This window comes from Bombina bombina, chromosome 4 (assembly GCF_027579735.1).
Source record: "Bombina bombina isolate aBomBom1 chromosome 4, aBomBom1.pri, whole genome shotgun sequence".
NCBI lineage: Eukaryota > Metazoa > Chordata > Amphibia > Anura > Bombinatoridae > Bombina > Bombina bombina.
Window position 1 is genome coordinate 557,696,027 of NC_069502.1, and position 16,959 is coordinate 557,712,985.

A 16,959-nucleotide genomic window follows, 5' to 3' on the forward strand; every position below is an offset into this window, starting at 1 on the left:
GTTTAAATTTAGTTCTTAATGTTCTTCAAGGGGTTCCGTTTGAACCCATGCATTCCATAGATATTAAGCTTCTATCTTGGAAAGTTCTGTTTCTAGTTGCCATCTCTTCAGCTCGAAGAGTTTGAGCTATCCGCTTTACAATGCAACTCGCCTTATCTTGTTTTTCATGCTGATAAGGTGGTTTTGCGTACCAAACCTGGGTTCCTCCCTAAGGTTGTTTCTAACAGGAATATCAATCAGGAAATATCAATCAGGAAATTGTTGTTCCTTCTCTGTGTCCTAATACTTCTTCCAAGAAGGAACGTCTGTTGCACAACTTGGACGTGGTTCGTGCCTTGAAGTTTTATTTGCAGGCAACCAAAGATTTTCGTCAATCTTCTTCTTTGTTTGTTGTCTATGCTGGGAAGCGTAGAGGTCAAAAGGCTACGGCTACCTCTCTTTCCTTTTGGCTGAAAAGCATCATCCGTTTGGCTTATGAGACTGCTGGACATCGGCCTCCTGAAAGAATTACGGCTGACTCCACTAGAGCGGTAGCTTCCACATGGGCTTTTAAAAATGCTTCTGTTGAACAGATTTGTAAGGCTGCGACTTGGTCTTCGCTCCATACCTTTTCAAAATTTTACAAATTTGATATTTTTGCTTCTTCGGAGGCTATTTTTGGGAGAACGGTTTTGCAAGCAGTGGTGCCTTCCGTTTAGGTTTCTGTCTTGTCCCTTCCTTCATCCGTGTCCTAAGGCTTTGGTATTGGTATCCCACAAGTAAGGATGAATCCGTGGACTCGGTACATCTTGCAAAAGAAAACAAAATTTATGCTTACCTGATAAATTTCTTTCTTTTGCGATGTACCGAGTCCACGGCCCGCCCTGTCTATTCAAGACGGATAGTATTTTTTATGTAAACTTCAGTCACCTCTGCACCTTATAGTTTCTCCTTTTCTCCCTTGGCCTTCGGTCGAATGACTGGGGGGTGGAGTTAAGGGGGGAGCTATATAGACAGCTCTGCTGTGGTGCTCTCTTTGCTACTTCCTTTCATGCAGGACAATATCCCACAAGTTAGGATGAATCCGTGGACTCGGTACATCGCAAAAGAAAGAAATTTATCAGGTAAGCATAAATTTTGTTTTTCTAAAAATTGTTTTTAATCAATATTTGAGGTGATTTACGACTAGTGTGGCTAGTACTAATCTGTTCAACATGTCTGACATTGAGGAAACTAATGGAACTCCCTCTTACTTTGTGTACCTCTTGTACTGAAAGGGCCTTACCATCTAAAAAGCATATTTTAGGTAAAGAAAGTGTACCTAAGGATGATTCTCAGTCTGAAGAGAATCAGGATATGCCATCTAATTCTCCGCAAGTGTCACAACCTTTAACGTCCACACAAGTGACGCCAAGTACTTGGTGCGTCTAATTCTTTTACTCTGCAGGATATGGCTGCAGTTATGTCAACTACCCTTACAGAGGTATTATCTAAGTTACCAGCGTTACAGGGTAAATGTAGTAGGTCAGGTATTAATGTAAATACTGAATCCTCTGATGCTTTGCTGGCTATTTCCGATGTACCCTCACAGGGCTCTGAGTTGGGGGTCAGGAAATTGTCTGAGGGAGAACTTTCAGACCCTGGGATTATGTTACCTCAGACAGATTCGGACGTCATGTCCTTTAAATTTAAGCTTGAACACCTCCGCCTGTTACTCCAGGAGGTTTTAGCGACTCTGGATGATTGTGACCCTATTGTGATTCCTCCAGAAAAATTGTGTAAAATGGACAAATATCTAGAGGTACCTACTTACACTGATGTTTTTCCGGTTCCCAAAAGAATATTCGGAAATAATAAAAAAGGAATGGGATAGACCAGCTAAGCGTACAACTATACCTATTGAAGACGGTTGTGCTTTTAAAGACCCTATGGATAAGAAGTTTGGAGGGTCTTCTAAAGAAATTATTCAGGGTTTTCTTTTACAACCAACAGCTTGCATTGTTCCAGTTACTACTGCAGCAGCTTTTTGGTTTGATGCTCTAGAAGAGTCTGTAAAGGTTGAGACCTCTTTAGAGGACACTTTGGATAGAATTAAGGCTCTCAAGCTAGCTAATTCTTTTATTACAGATGCCGCCTTTCAAATTGCTAAATTGGCGGCGAAAAATGCACTATTTGCCATTTTAGCGCGTAGAGAGTTATGGTTAAAATCATGGTCTGCTGATGTTTCATCAAAATCTAAGCTTTTAGCTATTCCTTTCAAGGGTAAGACCCTATTCGGGCCTGAGTTTAAGGAAATAATTTCTGACATGAGGTAAAGGTCATTCCCTACATCAGGATAAGTCTGTTAAGATGAGAGGTAGACAAAATAATTTTCGTTCCTTTCGAAATTTTAAAGGAGTACCCTCTGCTTCCTCTTCCTCCACAAAGCAGGAAGGGAATTTTGCTCAGTCCAAATCCGTCTGGAGACCCAACCAGGCTTGGATCAAAGATAAACAACCCAAGAAGCCCGCTGCTGCTACAAAGACAGCATGAAGGGGCGGCCCCCGATCCAGTAGGGGGCAGACTTTCTTTCTTTGCCCAGGCTTGGGCAAGAGATGTTCAGGACCCCTGGGCATTGGAAATCGTGACCCACGGGTATCAACTGTAATTCAAGGATTTTCTCCCAAGAGGGAGATTTCATCTTTCACGATAGTCTGTAGACCAGATAAAAAGAGAGGCGTTCTTACGCTGTGTAAAAGACCTCTCTACCATGGGAGTAATTTGTCCCGTTCCAAAACTGGAACAGGGACAGGGGTTTTACTCAAATCTTTTCGTGGTTCCCAAAAAAAAGAGGGAACTTTCAGACCCATTTTAGATCTCAAGTGTCTAAACGAGTTCCATCGTTCAAGATGGAGACTATACGAACAATTTTACCAATGATCCAGGAGGGTCAATATATGACTACCGTGGACTTGAAGGATGCATACCTTCATATCCCTATTCACAAGGATCATCATCAGTTCCTAAGGTTTGCCTTCCTGGACAAACATTTTCAGTTTGTGGCTCTTCCCTTTGGGTTGGCCACAGCACCCAGGATCTTCACAAAGGTTCTAGGGTCCCTTCTGGCGGTTCTCAGACCGCGGGACATAGCAGTGGCGCCTTATCTGGACGATATTTTAATTCAGGTGTCGACTTATCATCTGACGAAATCTCATACAGACACAGTGTTGTCCTTTCTGAGAACTCACGGTTGGAAGGAGAACCTAGAAAAGAGTTTACTAGTTCCACGGACAAGGGTTCCCTTCTTGGGAACTCTGATAGACTCGGTAGACATGAAGATATTTCTGACGGAGATCTGAAAATCAAAGATTCTAAATACTTGCCGAGCTCTTCAGTCCATTCCTCGGCCATCAGTGGCGCAGTTTATGGAAGTAATTGGATTAATGGTAGCGACAATGGACATCATTCCGTTTGCTCGTTTTCATCTCAGATCACTGCAGCTGTGCATGCTCAGACAGTGGAATGGCGACTTTGCGAGTTTATCTCCTCAGATAAATCTGGATCAAGAGACCAGAGACTCTCTTCTTTGGTGGTTGTCACTGCCTCTCTTATGGGGCAGACCGGAATTGGATCTGATGGCATCTCATCAGAATGCCAAGCTTCCAAGATATGGATCCTGGTCGAAGGATCCCCAGGCAGAACTGATAGATGCCTTGGTCGTTCAGCCTAGCTTATGTGTTTCCACCGTTTCCTCTCCCTCCACGCGTGATTGCTCGGATCAAACAGGAGAGAGCTTCAGTAATCCTGATCGCGCCTGCGTGGCCACGCAGGACTTGGTATGCGGATCTAGTGGACATGTCCTCTGTCACCGTGGAAACTTCCTTTGAGACAGGACCTTCTCATTCAAGGACCTTTCCAACATCCAAATCTAAATTCTCTGCAGCTGACTGTTTGGAGATTGAACGCTTGACTTTAAGCAGGGATTCTCAGATTCAGTCATTGATACTTTGATACAGGCACGTAAGCCTGTCACTAGAAAGATCTATCATAAGATATGGTGTAAATATCTTTTTTGGTGTGAATCCAAGGGTTACTCATGGAGTAAAGTTAGGATTCCCAGGATTCTGTTTTTTCTCCCAAGAAGGGTTGGAGAAAGGGTTATCAGCGAGTTCCTTAAAGGGACAGATTTCTGCTTTGTCAATTTTGCTTCACAAACGTTTGGCAGATGTTCAGTCTTTTTCAGGCTCTAACCAGAATTAAGCCTGTATTTAGACCAATTACTCCTCCCTGGAGTTTGAATTTAGTTCTTAGAGTTCTTCAAGGGGTTCCGTTTGAACCCATGCATTACATAGATATTTAAATTATTATCTTGGAAAGTTTTGTTTTTGGTTGCTATTTCTTCGGCTCGTAGAGTTTCTGAGCTTTCAGCTTTACAATGTGATTCGCCTTATCTTATATTTCATTCGGATAAGGTGGTTTTGCGTACCAAACCTGGATTCCTTCCTAAGGTTGTTTCAAATAAGAATATTAATCAGGAAATTGTTATTCCTTCCTTGTGTCCTAATCCTCCTTCTAAGAAGGAGCGTCTGTTACATAATCTGGACTTGGTCCGTGCCTTGAAATTTTACTTACAGGCAACTAAGGATTTCCGTCAATCATCTTCATTATTCATTGTTTATTCCGGAAAGCGTAGGGGTCAGAAAGCTACGGCTACCTCCCTTTCTTTTTGGCTGAGGAGTATCATTCGCCTGGCATATGAGATTGCTGGACAGCAGCCTCCTGAAAGAATTATGGCTCATTCTACTAGGGCTGTGGCTTCCACATGGGCTTTTAAAAACGATGCTTCTGTTGAGCAGATTTGCAAGGCTTGCGACTTGGTCGTCTTTTCATACTTTTTGCAAATTTTACAAATTTGATACTTTTGCTTCTTCTGAGGCTGTTTTTGGGAGAAAGGTTCTTCAAGCAGTGGTGCCTTCCGATTAGGTCTCTGTCTTGTCCCTCCCATTTCATCCGTGTCCTGTAGCTTTGGTATTGTATCCCACAAGTAAGGATGAAATCCGTGGACTCATCGTATCTTGTAGAAGTAAAGTAAATTTATGCTTACCTGATAAATTAATTTCTTCTTCGATACGACAAGTCCACGGCCCTCCCTGTCGTTTTTCAGACAGATTTAAATTATATTTTCTTTTTATAACTTCAGTCACCTCTGCACCTTTTAGCTTTTCCTTTCTTTTCCTAAACCTTCGGTCGAATAACTGGGGGTGGAGGGAAGTGAGGAGCTATATATACAGCTCTGCTGTTGTGCTCTTTGCCACTTCCTGTTAGCAGGAGGTTAATATCCCACAAGTAAGGATGAAATCCGTGGACTCGTATCGTAAAATAAATTAATTTATCAGGTAAGCATAAATTTACTTTTTTCTGACAGAAGTCAGGAAGTCAAAGATTTTTGTTTCATGCTTAGCGCTTCAGTCTGCTCCTCGGCATCAGTGGCTGAGTGCATGGAGGTAGTTGGGCTGATGGTAGCGGCAATGGATATCATCCCGTTCGCTCGTTTCCATCTTAGACCTCTGCAGCTAGACATGCTCAGTCAATGGAACGGAGATTATGCGGATTTGTCTCCTCGAATACTACTGAAGCAGGAGACAAGGGATTCTCTTCAATGGTGGTTGTCTCAGGATCATCTCTCCCAGGGAACCTGCTTTCGCAGACCCTCTTTGGTAATTGTGACAACAGACACCATCCTTCTGGGATGGGGAGCAGTCTGGGGCTCCCTAAAGACTCAGGGAGTTTGAACTCAGTCAGAGTCTGTTCTACAACTCAACATTCTGGAACTAAGAGCGATCTTCAATGCTATTCTGGCCTGGCCCCAGTTAGCCTTGGCCCAGTTTCTCAGGTTCCAGTCAGACAACATAACTTTGGTGGCTTACATCAATCATCAGGGAGGAACGCGGAGTCCCTTAGCAATGACAGAGGTAGCCAAAATACTTTGGTGGGCAGAAACCCACTCTTGTTGTCTGTCGGCGATCCACATCCCAGGGGTGGACAACTGGGAGGCGAACTTCCTGAGCAGGCAGACCTTTCACCCCGGGGGAGTCCAACTCCATCCGGAAGTGTTTTCCAGCCTGATTTTCAGATGGGGTCAGCTGGAATTGGATCTCATGGCATCTCGTCAGAATGCCAAGCTTTCGAGGTACGGATCGAGGTCCAGGGACCCTCAGGCTGTACTAAGACGCCCTGGCGGTACCTTGGACCTTCAGCCTAGCATACCTATTTCCTCAGTTCGCTCTTCTTCCTCGGGTCATTGCTCGAATCAAGCAGGAGAGGGTGTCAGTGATCCTCATTGCACCGGCTTGGCCTCGCAGGATTTGGTATGCAGATCTGGTGGACATTTCATCTCGTTCACCTTGGAGACTTCCGTTGAGGAAGGATCTACTAATTCAAGGGCCCTTCCTTTATCCGAATCTAGTTTCTCTGAAGCTGACTGCTTGGAGATTGAGCGCTTAATTTTATCCAAGCGGGGCTTTTCAGAAATGGTCATAGAGACCATGATTCAGGCTCGTAAACCTGTAACTAGGAAGATTTACTACAAGATATGGCTTAAATATCTCTATTAGTGTGAATCCAAGGGCTGCTCGTGGAGTAGTTAGGATTCCTAGAATTTTGTCTTTTCTCCAAGAGGGTTTGGAGAAAGGTTTATCGACATGCTCCCTAAAGGGTCAGATATCTACCTTGTCTATTTTGTTACACAAATGTCTGGCGGACGTACCAGACGTGCAATATTTTTGCCAGGCCTTGGTCAGGATCAGGCCTGTGTTCAAATCAGTTACTCCTCCCTAGAGTCTTAATTTAGTTCTTAAGTTTCTTCCAGGGGCTCCTTCTGAACCTATGCATTCCTTAGATATTAAGTTATCTTGGAAAGTTTTGTTTCTTGTTGCTATTTCTTCTGCGCGTAGAGTGTCAGAACTTTCGGCATTGCAGTATGAGTCTCCTTACCTTATTTTTCATTCGGATAAGGTAGTTTTACATACAAAGTTAGGATTTCTACCTATGGTAGTTTCTGATAGGAACATAAATCAGGAGATTGTTGTTCCTTCCTTATGTCCTAATCCTTCTCCTCAGAAGGGAACGGCTTCTGCACAATTTAGACGTGGTACATGCTTTAAAATTTTACCTACAGACGACTAAGGATTTTCGCCAGTCTTCTGCCTTGTTTGTGTTTTTCTTGGGAAAACGTAAGGGTCAGAAAGCCACGGCTACTTTCTTTTTGGCTGAAGAGTATCACACGTTTTGCCTATGAGACTGCTGAACAGCACCCTCTAGAGAGAGTTATGGCTCATTCCACGAGGGCTGTTGCTTCCTCATGGGCATTCAAAAATGAAGCTTCTGTGCAACAGATTTGCAAGGCTGCAACTTGGTCTTCTCTTCACACTTTTTCAAAGTTCTATAAATTTGAGACTTTTGCCTCGGCTGAGGCCTCTTTTGTTAGAAAGGTTCTTCAAGCAGTGGTGCCTTCTGTTTAGGTTCCCTGTCTTGTCCCTCCCGTATCTGTGTACTCTAGCTTGGGTATTGATTCCCAATAGTAATTTGATGATCCGTGGACTTATCGTGTCATTAAAAAGAAAAGAAAATTTATGTTTACCTGATAAATTTATTTCTTTTTTGACACAATGAGTCCACGGCCCGTCCTGTTTTGAATAGACAGGTTGTTGGTTTATTATAAACTTCAGACACCTCTGCGCCATGTTACTTCCTTTCTCTCCTTTACTTCGGGTTGAGAGGGAAGGGAGGTGATATTTAACAGCTTTGCTGTGGTGCTCTTTGCCGCCTCCTGCTGGGCAGGAGTGATATTCCTAATCGTAATTAGATGATCCATGGACTCATCGTGTCAAAAAAGAAATACGTTTATCAGGTAAGCATACATTTTCTCTTTTCCTCAGGTCTCTGTAAGGAGCGGTTTCCTTTCATACCGGGTGAGCTGTCCTCTGCCGGACAGCTAGATGTGCAGGTAAGTGTCTTTTGTCTTCTGGGGCTAGGAGGCTGGCACTGAAGTGGTTAAATCTCTATGCACTTATTGTGGGAAAAGAAATCCTTAATGGAAGGATATTTTATTGGCAGTTGGCAGGCATTAACTTGTATGTTTTATTGAGACTTAGGGGTTAACCTCCTTGGCAGGAAGGAGTTAACCTATTGCGGGCTCAGTTTACAAATATATCAAGGAAAAGAAAAGGCACAGAATACTTTTCCATTTATAGAGGATATTATATCCTTGTTTTATCTGGAAGTCCATTAGGGGTTAATCTACCCCAATTCCTTCGTCAATACTACATCTTAAGTCTATGCATACAGCCTTTTTAGGTCCTGCATAGTCCGTTAATGGCAAACTAAATCTAATTTTTTTTTTATTTTATAAATTGGAGCGCGCAATCTTTCACTAGCGGCGCTTCTCTTATGGGGCAGGATTCAGTCTCTCCGCTTGTAGGAAACGGAGTGGTGATATATTGCTATGCCTGCCAGATTTCTTTGTGCAGCAGGACTATGGGTGTTACGTTTTCCTTTTTCGGCAGAATGAAGTGCGATGTTAATAGTTATACACGCTTCATTTTCATGCCGATGTAATGTCCCGCCTTCTCTAAACAGACAGAGTGGCGCCATCTTTCATCTTTTTGCCTAGTACGGATAGACCCCACCTTGTTCTCCATTGAGAACATAACGGTTTCCCGGTTATACCGGTTTCTTAAATTTCACAAAAGCGTTGAAGTTAAGCATTGTGTGTGTGTGTATATCTATATATATCTATATCTATCTATATCTATCTATTTATATCTCTCTATCTATATCTCTATCTCTCTATCTATCTCTCTCTCTCTATATCTCTATCTATATCTCTATCTATATCTCTATCTATATCTCTATCTATATCTCTATCTATCTCTCTATCTATCTATATCTATCTATATCTCTCTATCTATATCTATCTATATCTCTCTATCTATCTATATCTATCTATATCTCTCTATCTATATCTATCTATATCTCTCTATCTATCTATATCTCTCTATCTATCTATATCTCTCTATCTATATCTCTCTATCTATATCTATCTATATATCTCTCTATCTATCTATATCTCTCTATCTATATCTCTCTATCTATATCTCTCTATCTATATATCTCTCTATCTATATATCTCTCTATCTATATATCTCTCTATCTATATCTCTCTCTATCTATATATCTCTCTGTCTATCTCTCTGTCTATCTCTCTGTCTATCTCTCTGTCTATCTCTCTGTCTATCTCTCTGTCTATCTCTCTGTCTATCTCTCTGTCTATCTCTCTGTCTATCTCTCTGTCTATCTCTCTGTCTATCTCTCTGTCTATCTCTCTGTCTATCTCTCTGTCTATCTCTCTGTCTATCTCTCTGTCTATCTCTCTGTCTATCTCTCTGTCTATCTCTCTCTCTATCTATCTCTCTATCTATCTCTCTATCTATCTCTCTATCTCTCTATCTCTCTATATATCTATCTCTCTATATATCTATATATCTATATATCTATCTCTCTATCTCTCTATATATCTATCTCTCTATATATCTATCTCTCTCTCTATCTCTCTATCTCTCTCTCTATCTCTCTCTCTATCTCTCTATATATCTATCTCTCTCTCTATCTCTCTATATATCTATCTCTCTCTCTATCTCTCTATATATCTATCTCTCTCTCTATCTCTCTATATATCTATCTCTCTCTCTATCTCTCTATATATCTATCTCTCTCTCTATCTCTCTATATATCTATCTCTCTCTCTATCTCTCTATATATCTATCTCTATCTCTCTCTCTATAGATATATCTCTCTCTCTATAGATATATCTCTCTATCTTTCTATCTATATATAGGGAAACAGGAAAGACTCCTCAGCACTCCAAAGGTAAGATGAAATAAAAGCAGTCCTTTATTCAATAGCCATTAAAAGCATAGAATACATACAGCGACTTGGTAAATTCAAATGTAGAACAGAAAAGCAGGGGGAACATCACCCTCCTGTGACATCATACGCGTTTCATGCCTCTAGGGCACTTGTTCACTGATAGGGAACAGGTGGTGAAAGTGTTCATTTTATACAGACTTGTATCCAATGAATATTCATCAATTAACACTTTTCTTGTTAACCCCTGGTGTTCTGTATGATACATACTTCATAACAAAATTGATAAGCAACTATATTTAGAAATACAAAATGTGTAAAGAATTTCTTACATTAATACTTAACCACATTATAAATAAATTAAACTCAAATTGCAGATATTAAATATAAAAACATATATATAAAGAACATGATTCATATATGTATAAATGAGCTAGATATGGAAAAAACAATAAGATATTATTGCCCATCTACAACTATAGATTATATACTTCATGTAATATCCAAATATATATATATATATATATATATATATATATATATATATATATATATATATATATATAAAGAACAAGAAAAAGTCCAGACAGAGAACTCAAAGCAAGTGAGTGTTTATTAATAGCTCCTAAAATCATATATAATAGGCAAAATGGCTATGATGGATAGCAGAGAAGGGGCTGGGGTGGGCGTCTGACACGTTTCAACTCCTTAGAGCCTTAATCATAGACAGAATGCTGCCCTAATGCCCTGCACTGACTAATAAAGACTTGGCTAACCTACTATTGGATAACAGAACCTGCCTAGGTCACTGGTGGGCGTGTACGCACTGATGTTAAACCACCTGTATAGGTGAAATGCCTTGTAGTACCAGGTTAAAATACTACTATGCTAATTCTATTGTAAATTATACATTTAACTCAAATGGTACATATTTGAAGCATCTTATGATTAGGAGGTCTGGGTGTATAAAAAAGACGATATATCTAAGATTTGATCTTCTATACTCTTATGATTCAGCAGATTTGATGTTTAATTTATATTAAATTATTAAATGCTGCCTAATTCTTAATAACCATATTTTTATGCTCCTATCATAGATCCTACCCACTGTAACTCAATCTAGTTCTAAAATTTTAAGATTGGAAAGCGGTGTTGATGGTATTAGTTTTGTTAAATACTGTGTGCATTAACCAAAAACCTATATGTGCTCCTTTGTTGATCAATAAGAGGGCATTTAACCTTTCATAACAGCAATAATTATTTCAAGATCCTATCCTTTTGACTTTACTCATTTAATCATAGGGGATCTAAGTTAAATGTTATTTGATAGTTATCATGTCCTATAATTTATCTATTGATCAACTCTGGACACTTAAACCATAAACTAAATTAAACTAAATTGGTATACTAAAGACTATATAAATTCATGTTTATGTATTAATACATATAGTTACTTCCCTTAATTACTCACTGAAAAGAGAATTAAATAAAGGGAGGAAACAGAGGGAACAAAGGCTAAAATGACTTAATGGAGCCATTTACCAATGGTTGATCAGATCCGTCTCAATGTTGAGACCAGATGGTTGCCGGCTACCTAGAGTGAAGATCCAGAACCTCCTTGGCTAGGAGGTCCTTAGATCTGTCTCCACCCCTTGGCTTCCTACTGATCTGATCAATTACCATCCAAGTGAATCCACTAATATCTTTATTATGTTCTTCCACAAAGTGTTTGGAGGCTCCAGTTGGTGTAATGCCTCTTTCAATGTCATTCAAATGGGCTCGAATTCTCTCCCTGGCCTCACGAGAGGTGCACCCCACATATTGTTTCTGACAGAGACTACATGTAATGATATAGATCACAAACGTCGATCTACAGTTTGTACATTGTGATAATGTGTACACCTTCTGTGATGCTAAGGATTGGAAAAATTTACCGGTGGTAACGTGCCCGCAAGCCTTGCAGGTACTATTTCCACATTTGTAATGCCCCTTCTGTGCCAACCAACTACTCTGTGGTTTTAATTTCTTAAGCATTGATGGTGAAATTTGGTTGCCTATTGTTGTTGCATCTAGCTACACAAAAACAACCATTCTTGATGTCCTCTTTTAAAAGGTCATCTGCCAACAAAATTGTTAAGTTTTTACGCAATAATTTGCAAATGGAATAATATTGTGGACTGAAGGTAGTCACAAAGGTAGGTTTCTGTCTAGCTTCCTTCCTGACCCTTTTGGTCTCAAGGAGAGAGTTCCTATTGAGGTGCTTAACTTCATCAAATGCCTGATGCACCATTCTCGCATCATATCCACGTTGCAACAGCCTCTTAGTTAGTATATCATTCTCTGCCACAAAGCTGTTATCTTCAGAGCAATTACGTCGAATTCGTAAGAATTGCCCTTTGGCTATGCCATAACCGGTATGCGGAGGGTGATTGCTCTTTGCATGCAGATATGTATTGGACGAGATGGGTTTTACATATAATGAAGTGCTTACTCTATTTTCCCCTGGATGTCCAGTTAGAATCAGATCCAAGAATGGTATCTCATTCTAATCAAAAGTGAAGGTGAATTGTAATCCAGCCTCATTTTTGTTGAGATAGTCAACGAATAATTCACTGTCTGATTGTGAACCAGACCACACAAATAAAAGATCATTGATATACCTTTTATATCCGATGATAGAGCCAAGGAATGGGTTTTGCGCACTATAGATATATTGGTGCTCCCAATAACCCATAAAGATATTCGCATAGGCGGGGGCAAATTTTGCCCCCATTGCCGTTTCTCTCTTTTGTAGGTAATAATCACCCAAAAATTCAAAATAATTGTTAGTGAAAAATTCAAGACTTGGAGAATATAATCTTTTAGATTAACAGAATAATCACTAAATGTGTCAAGTATATGTTTGGTGGCTAGTAGACCCCATTCATGTGGGATAGCCGAATAAAGCCCCACTACATCTACTGCCAGCCAAGACATGTGGTCTTCCCATTCACAGGTACTCAATGTTTGTAGTAAATGTTTGGTGTCCCAGAAGGACGGTAATTTATAGACCAAGGGTTGCAATAAAGATTCGAGCCAATTACCCAAATTTTCTAGGAGTGACCCTATTTCTGAAACTATGGGTCGTCCCTTTACCTCCTCCAAGGACTTATGCACCTTGGGGAGGTGATGGAATATCGGTACAACCGGATGTTTAGTATTCAGGAAATCAAAGGTATCATCATCAATTAGGCCATGATGTCTGCCATCATTTAGCAAGTTCAATAGTAAAGCTCCAAAGAGCCGTGTGGGGTCTCCAGGTAGTTTTTCATCAACATCCTGATCCTGGAGTTGTCTTTGTGCCTCTGAAATATAATATTTACGATCTAGCACAACGACAGAACCCCCCTTATCGAACTGCTTGACTATAATGTCTTCACGACTCTGAAGTTTATTCAAAGCCAGTCTCTGCCCCCTTGTTAAATTACTTTTAGTTGTTTGTTGTTCCCGATCTAGTCTAACTAGATTCTCCTCCCTACGTTGTTGAAACGACTCTAAGGCTGTACCTCTACATTGGGTAGGGTAGAAGCATGACTTGGGCTTAAAGCCCTTATGAAAGTCAATAGTTGATTCCTCACTTAAGTTTTCCCTCTCCAATGTGTAGAGGCTTAGAAAATCACTTGCTTCTGTGATGTTGAAATAGTCATGTTGGGGAGTGGTGTCTGGAACTGTAACTCCCACATCACCTGTGGGGTTGATTTTGTAAAACTTTTTCAATGTAAGGCTGCAAATAAACCTATTCAAGTCTAGCAATGTACTGAAAACATTAAATTTATTAGTCGGCATGAAATTTAGGCCCAAGCTGAGAACTTCTACCTCTGACTTGGTTAATGACACGCTAGATAAATTAATCACATTTTATCCTTGTATCTGTTGCCCTGTCTGCCTCTCCTTAATCTGTAATGTTCCCTCGGCTGGCCCTGTCTGAGTATTCCTCTTCCTCCTCCTTCTTGGCCTTGTGCCATTTGAAAAACCTGCTGTCCTGTTTTAACATCTGCCTTTGGGGTGGTTTGTGCCTTTTTATATTTATTACCCCTAGGTGGCTTTGGGGGATCCAGTTGATTTGTCTGAGCTATTATACCTAACGGCTCATGTGTTTTTGTGGGGAGTATGGTGTCAGGAAATGATATTTTGGCATGAGTCAATTGGGGAATTGGAGTGGCTGTATGGGTTGTGGTCACAGTCATCTGGCTGGATACTCCATCATCTTCTGAGGACTGTTCACCGGTCATAAAGTTGACAAAGTCCTGCAAATCATCATCCTCGTTTGACTCTGGGTCGGTATCCGAAAAGGAGACTCGCTTTTGAGGCTTGTTTTCTTTTGGGGAATTTCCTTGGTTTACAATTATATACTCTGTGATTTCTGTAATCCTCGGAATCCCTGGTGTATTTCTTGTATTTGATGGTATCTAATTCCTTTTTGGCTTTAGCCACTGTAGATTGTAGAATTCCATCTAGTTTAGGATAATGTGGATGGTCCATAAATGTGTTAAGGTCGCTCTGTACCTCTTCTATATGTTCTCTCGCTTCAGTCAGTTTTTTATCTTTGTATTGGATTATGAGTGCCATCAGTCGGAGGGAACACTCAGATAGAATAATGTTCCATTCATGAATAAACTTTTCATCAGGAATCAAGAAGGTAGGATATTTCCTCAAACGCAAGCCCCTTGGAATCATTGCTAGGGACGTGTATTTTTCTAATGAGCGTTTGTCCCACCATAACTTATATTCACTGAGCAGCACCCTCTCCATAGACATGAAAGCATCACTAATGTCAAGTATATCCAATTTATTTTCAAAAGTGTCCTCCAATGACGGTCTGTTACCCTCAAAGTTAGCCACCGTCTGCATAGAATAATAATGTTGAGCCATTTGCCTATGATTTATTATGGGAGCTCTATTTACTGTTCTTGATGTGTCAGGTCACTATCCCAATAATGTGATCAGACCACAAAATAACTTGATAGCAGCATCAAAAGAATATAATAATAGCCTGTGGCATTGTAATATTGACAAGTAACGCTAATGAGACCTGCCCGGAGACTGCTTTGAGTGATTAATAATAATGTTTAAAACTTAGAGATTCAGTCTCATACGGGTCAGTCCTAGTTACTAGTCTCAATATGGGTAAATTGGCGCTGAGAGGAGTATAGTGTGGACAGTAGTCGGTTAAATGGAGCAGTAATTGGCAATATACTGATTGTCTACAGCAAATCGGCATTAATGTACCTTAAAATACTCAACTAAGTTACTTTTGAAAATTCTGCTGCATTAAGCATACAAAATCATATACAAGTAGCTGTATTATGTGTTTGCCTGGTAAGTGCCTCACTCCTGTTTCATCTCCTTGGAGCTGTCTGCTTGTACGCTGTTTTCTCCCGGCTCTGTGAGCCTTCAGCGTGTGCTTGCAGCGTGTATCCTCTGTCCGCTGCTGATGACGTCACTCTTTAGTCTCAGCTTGCGTGTGTACTCCTGTTTTGAATAGCGCTCGCGTCCCAAGCAATTTCTGGTTGCCGAAGGAAAGAAAGAGACTCACTGCCAAGCTCTGTCTGTCCCTGCGATCTCCATCGCCGTAGAATAGCACAAAGAACAAGAAAAAGTCCAGACAGAGACCTCAAAGCAAGTGAGTGTTTATTAATAGCCCCTAAAATCATATATAATAGGCAAAATGGCTATGATGGATAGCAGAGAAGGGGCTGAGGTGGGCGTCTGACACGTTTCAACTCCTTAGAGCCTTAATCATAGACAGAATGCTGCCCTAATGCCCTGCACTGACTAATAAAGACTTGGCTAACCTACTATTGGATAACAGAACCTGCCTAGGTCACTGGTGGGCGTGTATGCACTGATGTTAAACCACCTGTATAGGTGAAATGCCTTGTAGTACCAGGTTAAAATACTACTATGCTAATTCATGTAAGTTATACATTTAACTCAAATGGTACATATTTGAAGCATCTTATGATTAGGAGGTCTGGGTGTATAAAAAAGACGATGTATCTAAGATTTGATCTTCTATACTCTTATGATTCAGCAGATTTGATGTTTAATTTATATTAAATTATTAAATGCTGCCTAATTCTTAATAACCATATTTTATGCTCCTATCATTGATCCTACCCACTGTAACTCAATCTAGTTCTAAAATTTTAAGATTGGAAAGCGGTGTTGATGGTATTAGTTTCTCCAACATTGGTGTGTCCGGTCCACGGCGTCATCCTTACTTGTGGGAATATCTCTTCCCCAACAGGAAATGGCAAAGAGTCCCAGCAAAAGCTGTCCATATAGTCCCTCCTAGGTTCCGCCCACCCCAGTCATTCTCTTTGCCGTTGCACAGGCAACATCTCCACGGAGATGGTTAAGAGTATGTGGTGTTTAGTTGTAGTTTTTTATTCTACTATAAAGAGTTTGTTATTTTAAAATAGTGCTGGTATGTACTATTTACTCTGAAACAGAAAAAGATGAAGAGTTCTGTTTGTGAGAGGAAGATGATTTTAGCAGCAGTAACTAAAATCGTTTGGTAAATTTTGAACAATTCCTTCATACTTTTTCACATATTCAGTAATAAAGTGTGCACTGTTTAAAATTTAAAGAGACAGTAACGTTTTTGTTTTAAAACGTTTTTTGTGCTTTATTGACAAGTTTAAGCCTGTTTAACATGTCTGTACCTTCAGATAAGCTATGTTCTATATGTATGAAAGTCAATGTGTCTCCCCCTTCAAAATTGTGTGATAATTGTGCCAAAGTGTCCAAACAAAGTAAGGACAGTACTGCCACAGATAGTAAAGTTGCCCAAGATGTTTCATCAGATGAAGGGAGTAGACATAGTTCTACATCATCTCCTTCTGTGTCTATGCCAGTTTTGCCCACGCAGGAGGCCCCTAGTACTTCTAGCGCGCCAATGCTTATTACTATGCAACAATTGACGGCAGTAATGGATAACTCCATAGCAAATATCTTATCCAAAATGCCTGCATATCAGAGAAAGCGCAATTGCTCTGTTTTAAACACTGAAGAGCAGGAGGGCGCTGATGATAA